Raw genomic sequence first — 11,029 nt, 5'->3', positions numbered from 1 at the left:
CTTTTTTGAAGGTATTTGCATCTAGGATATATAAAGATTGTTGAAAATTCAATAATAAGTAAACTAACTCTCAACTAAAATATGGGCAAAATATTTGAACTAAAACTTTACCAAAGAAGATATAAAAATGGCAATAACCACATGAAAAGGTGCAAATTATCACTAGTCTTTATGGAAACGCAAGTTACAATCACAATGAGATATCACCAACTAAAATGGCTAAAAAAACAAAAAGGAAGAAACAATAAACTGATAGCACCAAGTGCAAAGGGGGATACAGAGCAACTAGGACTCAAACATTACTGGCTGGGAAAGCAAAATGGTGCAGCCACTTTGGAAGACAGTTTCTTATGAAATTAAACGCATATTCACCATATACCCAGCAATCCATATTCACCCAGAAGAAATAAAAACCTATGGTCACACAAAAACCTGTACATGAATGTTTATAGTGGATTTATTCATAATTGCCAAAAACTGGCAATGACCCAACGGTCCTTCAACAGGTGAGTGGGTAAACTTTGGCACATCTTTATAATGGGATACTCTTCTGAAATAAAGAGGAGCAAAATTCTGATACACACACCAGCATAGCTGAATCTCAAATACAGTATGGTAAGTTTAAAAAGCCATATTCAGAATATTACATATTACTTAATTCTATACAGATGATCTATAAAGGTAAAGAATGGCCCAGTGGTTATGATGGACTGGGGTTGTAGAGAGGGATCGCTGACAAGGAGCACCTAGAAATATTTTGAGAGGAGGGAACAGCTCTGTGTCTCAGCTGTGGTGATGGTCACAATATTGTATCCATTTTTCAAAACTCATTGAACTGTCCACCAAAAAGGGTGAATTCTACTGTATGTAAATTATATCTCAATCGCCCAGATTATTAAAAAACAATAGTGTTTGGGGTGTCTGGGTGGCTCAGTCAGTTAAGAGACCGACTCTTGGTTTTGGCTCAGGTCATGATCTCATGGTTCGTGAGACTGATCCTTGCATGCAGGCTCCTGCATCAGACTCCATGTTGTCAGCATGCTGACAACATGGAGACTGCTTGGGATTCTCTCTCTCTCTCTCTCTCTCTCTCTCTCTCTCTCTCCCTCTGTCTGCCCCTCCCCCACTCGTGTTTTCTCTCTCTTTCCCCCCTCTCAAAATAAATAAATGAACTTTAAAAACCAGTGTTGGGGCGCCTGGGTGGCGCAGTCGGTTGAGCGTCCGACTTCAGCCAGGTCACGATCTCGCGGTCCGTGAGTTCGAGCCCCGCGTCAGGCTCTGGGCTGATGGCTCGGAGCCTGGAGCCTGTTTCCGATTCTGTGTCTCCCTCTCTCTCTGCCCCTCCCCCGTTCATGCTCTGTCTCTCTCTGTCCCAAAAATAAATAAAAAATGTTGAAAAAAAAAAATTAAAAACCAGTGTTCCTTTATACTAACAATCAGCAGCTAGAAAAAAAAAATCAGAACAAACAAAAAGCCACATGGCTTCAGTGTTTTTGAACTATTGGGTAACTACCTCAGAAGTCAAGAGAAAGCCAGTTACCATACTGAAGCCTTTCCCAAGGGCTAGGCAGGAGGTGGAGAGTCGATGAGGTCCCCTTTGATTTGCTGCATCCAGAAGCACTTTGAACAAAGCCAGTGATACGCTTGGTGTAGTCTGTTGGACAGCACATTCGCCTCAGTGAAAGATGACCCAGCCTAATGTACTATAAAGTGCCAGCATACAACAAGCTTGTTGTATTTTCAGATCCCAGGCTCCGAGACACCATGTATGGTATTTTCACCCGGGGTGAGGTTGACCTAAAACACCACAGGCAGACTCTCTGGAGTAAAAGATTTTTTAACTACATGTCAGCAATGATTAGTTACAAAGGAAAAGAGAACTTGCCCATTTGACACTAAATGACAGAACAATGTGACAAAGCTAAAAACAGAAAAAAAAAATCAGTCTTTAAGACAAGAGGCTGATCCCCAGTAGTGTTAGGGACAAGTCTTTGATTACATCTTTTGTCCCACGAATAATAAATCCCTACCCTCCAAAGGCTTTCTAGGCTGGTCTCCTAGATTTTGGCCTGATGACCTCCAAAGTACAATTTGCAGAGTTGAAGGAATCTGACCTGCATTTAATATTTAGTCTCTATCTATCTCTGTAAAGTGAATTCTGGAGAGGAAGCCATAGAATCTTGTTATCCCCTGATAAATCAGGCATAGCATGGACAACATGTTCCTATAGCTTTTTGAAGACCTGAGTAATGGGTTAAAACCCTGATTAGTAAAGATGCTCTTTTAAACCTCTTGACTTAGGCTTCTAGCCAGACTATTAATTGTAGTGTTGTATTTCTGTGAAACTTCAACCACAGTAATGATGTGCTGTGCAAGGCTTTGCTGCGGCTAAGATGTGGAGACACCAGACAGGGTCCCTGCCGTAAGGGCTGTCATTAGGGTAGAAGAAACAATAATGATAAAATAATGGCGATGCTGCTGCTGCTGGCAATTCAAAGTGGCATATGCTAAATCACAAATGTGTAGAACAAAGAGTAAACACAAGTAGAGAAGCAGCATAGTATAAATAGAGGCTTGAGAATCCAACACTTGTGCCTTTTAGTCCAAATTCGATCCCTTGGCAATTGTGAAACACTGGGCAACACATGGAATCTCTATAAGTCTCAGTTTCTTTATCCATAAAAAAAGGAGATAATTGCAGATTCTACTGCTTAGACTCGTTAGACTAAAGGGGATCGGGCCTATAAATGTTTAAGTACCGTACATAGCACAGAAAGCATTCAATAGATGTTAGGTATTGGCGGTAGAGTTGGTGGAAATAGTAGCAGGATTGGAAAAAAGCAGCTCTTTCTGCAACCTTTCGTCAAATGTGCTCTCAGAGGGAGGTCCTTGCTGGAGCTATAAATTTGGGAGTATAAATAGTACTTAAAATCATGGGGGTGGAGTGCAATTAGCCAAGGAGAGAACATAGATAGGAAAGAGGCCTCTCTTGGAGTCTTCTAGCACTCCAAAGTTTAGAAGTTGGATGGAGAAGGGGCTAATAGGATTGGAATTGTTTTTTCTTTTTCTTTTTCTTTCTCTCTTCTTCTTTTTTTTTTTTTTTTTTTTTTTTTTTTGCTTTTCATTCATTTTAGGATTAACCCTTATAACATCTTACACATTCCCCACAAACATCACAGAGATGGAATTAGGCCTCTACCTATCCTGACAAGTATCTCCATTTACATTAATTTCTGTCATTCTTAATGGAATGTTTAAAAAAACAGTTAAATAAACTTCTGATGGCTTACATAATTTTAACCCAGGTCTCCATTGTCAAAGTAAAGGGTTGAAGGAATTATCTGGATAATTCACGCAGAACCTACCAGGCCCTTGGGACCCCTCTCTCCTTCTGCTACTTTTGCCTAAGTAACCAGGGAATCACTTCAATTCTTTCCCTGCTCATGTAATTCTGGCCTTAGTATGTCTTTAACCACTGGACCCTGTCACCAAAATAAATATGTCATATTGGAAACAAATACCAGTGAGGGAAGGCAATTTTCATTTCACATGTGGATATATTTTGTTTCCATATGGACAATGCTGAGAACCAGTGAAAAGGCAGATCCAAAGTGTAAAGGATGAATGAAGGCAGACAGTCAGGAACTGAGTCCTTGTCAGTTGGAAAGGGAATCAAGCTCACTATAGGTGAAGGAGCTGAATTTTCCCGGCAAGAGCCTGTATTATCATTTATTGTTATTTATGGCTCATTGGGAGAGCAGCGAGAAAACTAAAAGGAGAACATTTTGACCCATGTCACGAAACACCATATGAATTTATAGCCTCCTCATTAGAGATATTTTTCTAATCAAGAAGCAGCATTTTAGCCTCATGAAAAGGGGTATGAAGGGGATGAGATGTTTTTGGTTTAAAAAAAAAAAGCCCTGGAAAATGTTACTTGCTTAAATGTCCAGGTTACGATAAATAACAGCAGAGGCAATGAAAACCTCACCAGCAAAGGACACCCTCCCTTTTGTGTGACTGAATATAAGTCCATGGAACTTGCAGTTGTGCCCAAATAAAGAGAAGCCACCAGCTCTAACTCAGCATTGACCGAGGCTGTCAGATCTTATCTTAATGAGGCACAGATCCTAGGACAGGAGAGGAACAAAACGAAGCAGTGTGATAAGGTACACAGTGCGGTAATTGGATCAAGCTGAGGCAGTGGTGGTCCTTAACAGCAGCTGTGGATACAAATGAAAGGGCTGTCACTTGCGAATAATTTGCTATGTTTCAGTTTTCACTTTTGTCCATACAGTTGTGTGTCAGAAGAAAAGTCTAAAAGCATAGATTTTCCTTCTACATTTGCCTCCCAGAATATTCATCTCTAACCACACTGCAGCAAATTTAACATGGCAAGTCTTAGGATGTTTGAAATCCTTTATTTACACGAACATAATATACTTTCTCACATCTTACGGCGTTATTCTATATCCAACATATTTCCTATGTTGTCAGCATAGTGTTGCAATTTGCACTGCATTTTTCATGATTTTCCAGTGTTCCCAAGAAATGCTAGGTAAATAATGACATTGAATGCTGTGAAATAAGGCCTACAGAATAAACTGAGGTCTTGTTACAATTTAAAAAGCACGCCGTCCCGGGGATCCACCACAAGGTTGTAACAGTTCTTTGGATATTGTTAGGTAATCTATTGCTTTGTAACAAAATACTCCGAAACTTAGTGGCTTAAGACAATTTATCTTCTCTCTTCATTTGGGTTGGGCTCAGTAATGTGGTTCTTCTGCTCTACCTGGTGTCTGTTTGGGCTGGAGATTAGGAGATGTCTTCTTTATTCACATGCCTGGGCCTCCTCTAGGATATCTGGACTGGCTGGGAGCTGGTCTGGCATCTCTCTCCACATGGCCTCTTCATGTGGTAAGCTTGAGCCTCCTAGTGACATCATGGTCTCAGAAAAGTCTGATGTCTTACCTGGTAACTGGCTTCCAAGAAACAGGCAGAGGCTTACGGTCTTCTTAAGACCAAGACTTGTCCCATACCATCACTCCTGCTGCATTGTACTGATTAAAGCAAATGACAAGGCCAGCCCAGATTCAAGGGAAATAGTTTCACCTCCTAGGAAATGAACAAGAACCATGTGTATACAAGAGGGAAGGATTTGATGGTGGACATCTTTAGGGGCCTTAGAAATGCTTCCTGACTGCTCTGGTGGGGACCGAGGACCATTGTACGTTGGATTCATTGCTTGTAGATGGTTTATTTCTAGTTTAGAGCCTATTATTTCAGAGAAATGAGGAACCTTAGATATCATTTATTTTTTAGACATCATTTAAAATAGTGTTTCTCAAACAATTTTACAGTTATCCATAGTAGAAAACATCTTATATCATGGTCCATTATACAAAACTAAAGTTACATAAATATGTATATATACACACAAATATATATAAATATCTAAGTATATATTTATATATATCTCTATTTAAACATATACATAACAATCATTTCATGAAACAATGTTGATCTTTAATATGTGCACTGAACTGTGCTATTTTTTTATTTTGCTTCATCTTAAGGAAAGTTGGTCTTGACCCATGAAATTGATTTCATGACCCACCAATGGTCAACCTAGCATTGTGATTTGAAAAATAGCCATCTAATCCTATCTACTCATTTCATAGATGATCTTGCTGAGGATTCACTGGGCTACATGTTAGGCAGACGCAGAACTAGAATGCAGGTCGCCTGACTCAGAAGCTAACGATGTTCTACCGCTTGCCACACTGCGGTTACACATACAGAATAGCGGTGATCTAACGTGAGTTATTAATTTTGCTTAGTTTATACTTTCACATTCAGGTCTCCACAAAGGTGCAAATGGGAGATTTTTTTAAAAACACTTTCTCATTTTTCTACAACGTAACCATGCTTAATATAGCTATTTAAGTGTGAGCATTAACTCACAGCACTTTCAAGCAAGCACATAAAGCATAACTTAATCTCTGCCCTCAGACATTTTTTTCTTTTGGTATTTCGCCTCCTTCACAGGTCTAGGACATGTAAAGAAATAAATAAAAACCATAAACTCATCATATTTACTTATTTATACAAAGAGGAAACATCTCTCAACTTTAATGCTGCAAAGAGCCAGGGCAGTTTCCTAAGGGAGGTAGTGGAGATGTCCACAGGAGATTTTGAGGAATAGGGCTGCCTTCCAGGAAGAGTGTTAGTGTATTTCTGCCTGGAATCATAGATTGACTAGATGACCTATCAATCCAAATCATTCTTCACCTTGGTTTAGTGGTGTTATGGGGCTGCCTTAACTGATAGCCCAATTAGCTCTCCAACAGTAAAACTGCTTATTAAGTGAACTGAACTATCTCTAAACACTGCAATTGATAGTGCAGAGCTGGAGAGATGTTCCTTTGGTTCTCCCCGTAGCTTGATGCTCTACTGTAGCACTGTCCAACAGAAATAGGATGTGAGCCACGTAGGTGGCACTCTTCAATTTTCTAGAAGTCACATTGAAAAAGTAGAAAGAAACAGGTAGCAACTAATTTTTAGACTTTATATTTTGAAATGGATTTAGACTTATAAACAGTAACAAAAACATTGCAGCATTCCATACCTCTTTTACTCAGCTTCTCTTAATGTTATCATCCTGCATAAATCATGGTAATATTATCAAAACTGAGAAATTCACATTGGTGCAATACTAGTAACTAAATTCCAACTTCATTTAGATGGTTGAAATTAATGAGCTCAACATATCCAAAATATTATTGTTTTGACGTATAATCAATATAAGAGCTCTTTAACAAGATATTTTATATTCTCTGTTTTGTACTAACCCTTCGAAATCTGATGTGGATTTTTACCCTTACAGCGCATCTCAGTTGGGACCAGCCACACTTCAAGGACTCAGTCGCCATGTGGCTGGTGGCTACCATGGTGAACAGTAACAACAACTCAGAAAAGAGCTGTCGTCAACCATCGGCTTTATCTTGTGTGAACTATATGTAGAGTGCTTGAGTCCATGAAGCACTGATGGGAAAGGCCAAATAGCCTGCTGTTAAGAGTAGTGACTTAGGGGTCAGGCAGAATGGAGTTCCAAGTCTGCAACTTATTATTAGCTGTGTGACCTTGACATACAACTCAAATTTTCTGGGCCTTTTTTTCTTCATCTGTGAAAAAAAATGAAGAGAAAAACAACAACTCATGGGGTTATCAGATGTATCGAATGAGAGAACACGTGTTAAATGCTACCACGGTGCCTTACCTGTAATTGTTACACAGCAAATGTAAGCTTTCAGCGGTCATCTGTGTCACTACCCAAGACCAAACGAATGTGTGCTTTCTTCAGGGTTGAGTGATAGCAAAAGTCAGGTTAAAGCCCTAGGTCAATATTTTAAAGAAGCTCAACAAGTCTTTAAAAAAATTTTTTTAATGTTTATTATTTGAGAGAGAGAGACAGAGAGCAAGCAGGGGAGGGGAAGAGAGACAGAGAGGGAGCCACAGAATTGGAAGCATGCTCCAGGCTCTGAGCTGCCAGCACAGAACCTGATGTGGGGCTCGAACCCACAGACCGTGAGATCATGACCTGAGCTGAAGTTGGCCACCCAACAGACTGAAACACCCAGGCACCCCTTCAACAAATCTTCATTGCATACCTAATATTTTTCAGGCATTGTGCTGAGTGCTAGGGGTAAAAAGATGCTTAAAGGCCCTTATGGAGTTTACTATTTACTAAGAGACAGATAGCATTTAAGTAAGAAGACTGCATTTTCTGTGTTTATGTGTGTTGCTTGTGTGTCTGTGGCAGAGGTGGAGAGAGAAATTGTTGTGGCTATTTATTTTTTAAATGCCAAAATAATTATCTTTTAATGTTATGGAAAGTAACCTAAAAATTGGTCATTAGCAACATTCCTATCATCCACACAATAAACTTACTCTCTCTGCCTCTCTTTTGGTATTTATTTTAGGGTTCTGTCATTTGCTTGGTTTTGTGTATTTGTAATCATAGTGAAAGTACAATCTCTTGACTTATTCCTTATTGTTAAGTATTTGCTATAGAATCTGAAAGACTATGTGAAAGGTATATCTACCTAAGGTGTTTTTTAAATCAATGGATCAGGCTGAATTTATTAGTTGGAATAAAATTTACTTATGCCTTGTTATATGATGAGGTGGCAAGCTAATGAAGATAGTTAGATGTATTAAAAATTATCAGTGGTTGGGGCGCCTGGGTGGCGCAGTCGGTTAAGCGTCCGACTTCAGCCAGGTCACCATCTCGCGGTCCGTGAGTTCGAGCCCCGCGACAGGCTCTGGGCTGATGGCTCAGAGCCTGGAGCCTGTTTCCGATTCTGTGTCTCCCTCTCTCTCTGCCCCTCCCCCGTTCATGCTCTGTCTCTCTCTGTCCCAAAAATAAATAAAAAACGTTGAAAAAAAATTAAAAATTATCAGTGGTAATAATAGCAACAAGAGCTAACACTTCCTGAGCACTTATGCACAATCATTGTGTGAACACAGCAATATGACTCCAGAGCTCTGTCTTAACTAACACTTGACTTCTGTCTCTCGTGAAGCTTTTTGTTTTTTAAATCTCTGAGTGTAGTGTGAGTCAATTCTTAAAATCCTGACATGTACAGAAATCAGGAAATCACAATAGTGACTCTACCAAACTTGTAATTGTCTTAGGGAAGCTGTACTATGGACGACCCTCCCATGCTCCCTTCCTTCCTTCCTCTTGTCTTACTTTCCCGTATTTGCACTTACCTTGTATCAGGTGATCATTTTGTTCAAATTATCTAATTTTTGTTGTTATTAGAGGGATGCACTACCTTGAACTTCCAAAATGAAGACTAATAGCCCATTGGTGCATTAAAAAATATTCTATTCTTAGTGCAGTGGTCAAAAGACAGACTGAATTTTGGCTCTTCCATTTTCTAGATACTTTCCTTTTGGGCAATTCAAACTCTTTGAGTCCCAGTTTCCTTGTTTGTAAAATGAGATAAGAAAAATGCCTTCCTTCCAGCATTATTCTGAGAATTAAAAAAGGTGAGATATATATAAAGCTGGTACCACAGCACATCCTTTATGCACACTGACTTCAGAATAAGTGTTCAATACATGGTTCACAGTCGGTCCAAGATGTCAGCCTTCTTGGGACTGGGTTGGGCTGAGAAATAAGGACTAGTATAGCAAGAATGAAAAAAGAAATAGCACTTTAGCCTTTAATTAGTTAAATGTGATCTTTATGTTAAGATGATAATTTTGAAATCCAGACTTAAGAAAAAATTTTTTTAATGTTTATTTATTTTTGAGAGAGAGAGAGAGCGAGCGTGAATGGAGAAGGGATAGAGAAAGAGGGCGACAGAATCTGAAGCAGGCTGCAGGCTCCGAGCTATCGGCACAGAACCTGATGCGGGGCTCAAACTCACGAACCGCAAGATCATGACCTGAGCTGAAGTTGGATGCTTAACTGACTGAGCCACCCAGGTGCCCCTGAAATCCAGACTTTTTAAGCAAGATACAGCTTTTCCCCATTCTTTAACCTCTCATTTAACTTTTCAAGAACCAAATCTAGAAGATTTAAAACTTGGTATTTCTTTTATTATATTAAGAGGACTGTCCTTCTACCTCTGCTGACTAAGGCCATGAGACTTGCTGCCCTGGCATAGAAGGAGGCCATGGGGAAGAGGAAATGAGAAGCCAGAAGTTGATCCCTTCTGTTCCAGGAGGATTTGTTGAAGGGTAGGTTGAGGTACAGTGAGAAGGTCTTCCTCCCCCTTGGTTGGGTCCACATCTCGTTGGCACAGGGGTGCTCAAGAATCATCCAAATAGTTTTGAGATCTTGAGAGTGTGAGTGATAATGGTGTGATGTTGGGCGGGGTCTGCAGGCTCTTATAATAATCCTAACCTTTACAATGGATCTCTACCCACCTTGGTCTAGAAGTGATGGTGCCATCACTCTTGGGGATGAGGCTAGAAGAGCATCACTAGCTCCCCTGGGCCATTGTAAAGTTTAGAGACGTTTTCCTGTGTGGGCATGTGGAGCACTGAGAGGCCAGAAGACTGTCAAGGTAGGGGTGAAGGGCAGGAGACTCCAACATGGGCAGGAGGGGAACAGATCTAAATGGTTCAACCACGGACTCTGGCAAAGTATACCAGAATGTCATTTTCTAAAAGATGTGAGATGGAAGCCTTATACCTCTGTAGCTTGAGTTAATGGAGCAGAACCTACCATTCATAGCAGAGGACAATGGGTCATGTATAGATTCTCTCCCTAGCACCAGCACTAGGTCACACTGGCTACATTCGTCCATATACTCTGACAATACTTCTACAAGTCACAGGTGGAGGATAAAATAGTTTGAGATACGAAAAGGGACTGTTAGACCAGAAGAGAGTGAGTATTCCTAAGGGAATAATTAATCTTTTAGATCTAAATTCACCAGATTAAAATTCACTTTCTCCTCTATTAACTCTTGGTGTGAAGGTACATGTTTGCGTGTGTTGAGAAGAATGGGAGTTGCCTTTCAAAGAGATGGGTAAGATTGGGGGAAGAGTACATTTTTGGAGCAGAAGATCAAAAGTTCCATTTTGGAAATACTAAATTTGAGATGCCTGTTAGACATCTCAACAGAAAGGATGAGAAAGATTGTACTGTACTTAGCAGCATACAAAATTCTTAGACATATGCGTGGTTGCCCATAAGGAAGGGAGCAAGGCAAACCTTCCATGCTCCCTATAAGCTTAATGGGAGAAATAGTGAGGCTATTATTTGCATGTCATCTGGGTCAATATTTTGAAAAGGCAAGTCCTATCCTCTTGTGGCCTTCTGGCTTAATACAAAGGCGGAAGATGGGAAGACATAGAAGCTCCTCTATCTCTGATCATGAACAGAAGCCACTTGCCTCCCACTGTTTCTACCTCTTTACCTTCTTCCTTTTTTAAAAAACATTTATTTATTTTTGAGAGACAGACAGAGAGAGAGAGCCAAGCAGGGGAGGGGCAGAAAGAAAGGGAG

The sequence above is a fragment of the Panthera onca genome, chromosome C1 (genome assembly GCF_046562875.1).
Source record: "Panthera onca isolate mPanOnc1 chromosome C1, mPanOnc1 haplotype 2, whole genome shotgun sequence".
Lineage (NCBI taxonomy): Eukaryota > Metazoa > Chordata > Mammalia > Carnivora > Felidae > Panthera > Panthera onca.
The sequence above is the reverse complement of the archived record's forward strand: the minus strand, read 5'-3'. Positions refer to the sequence as shown.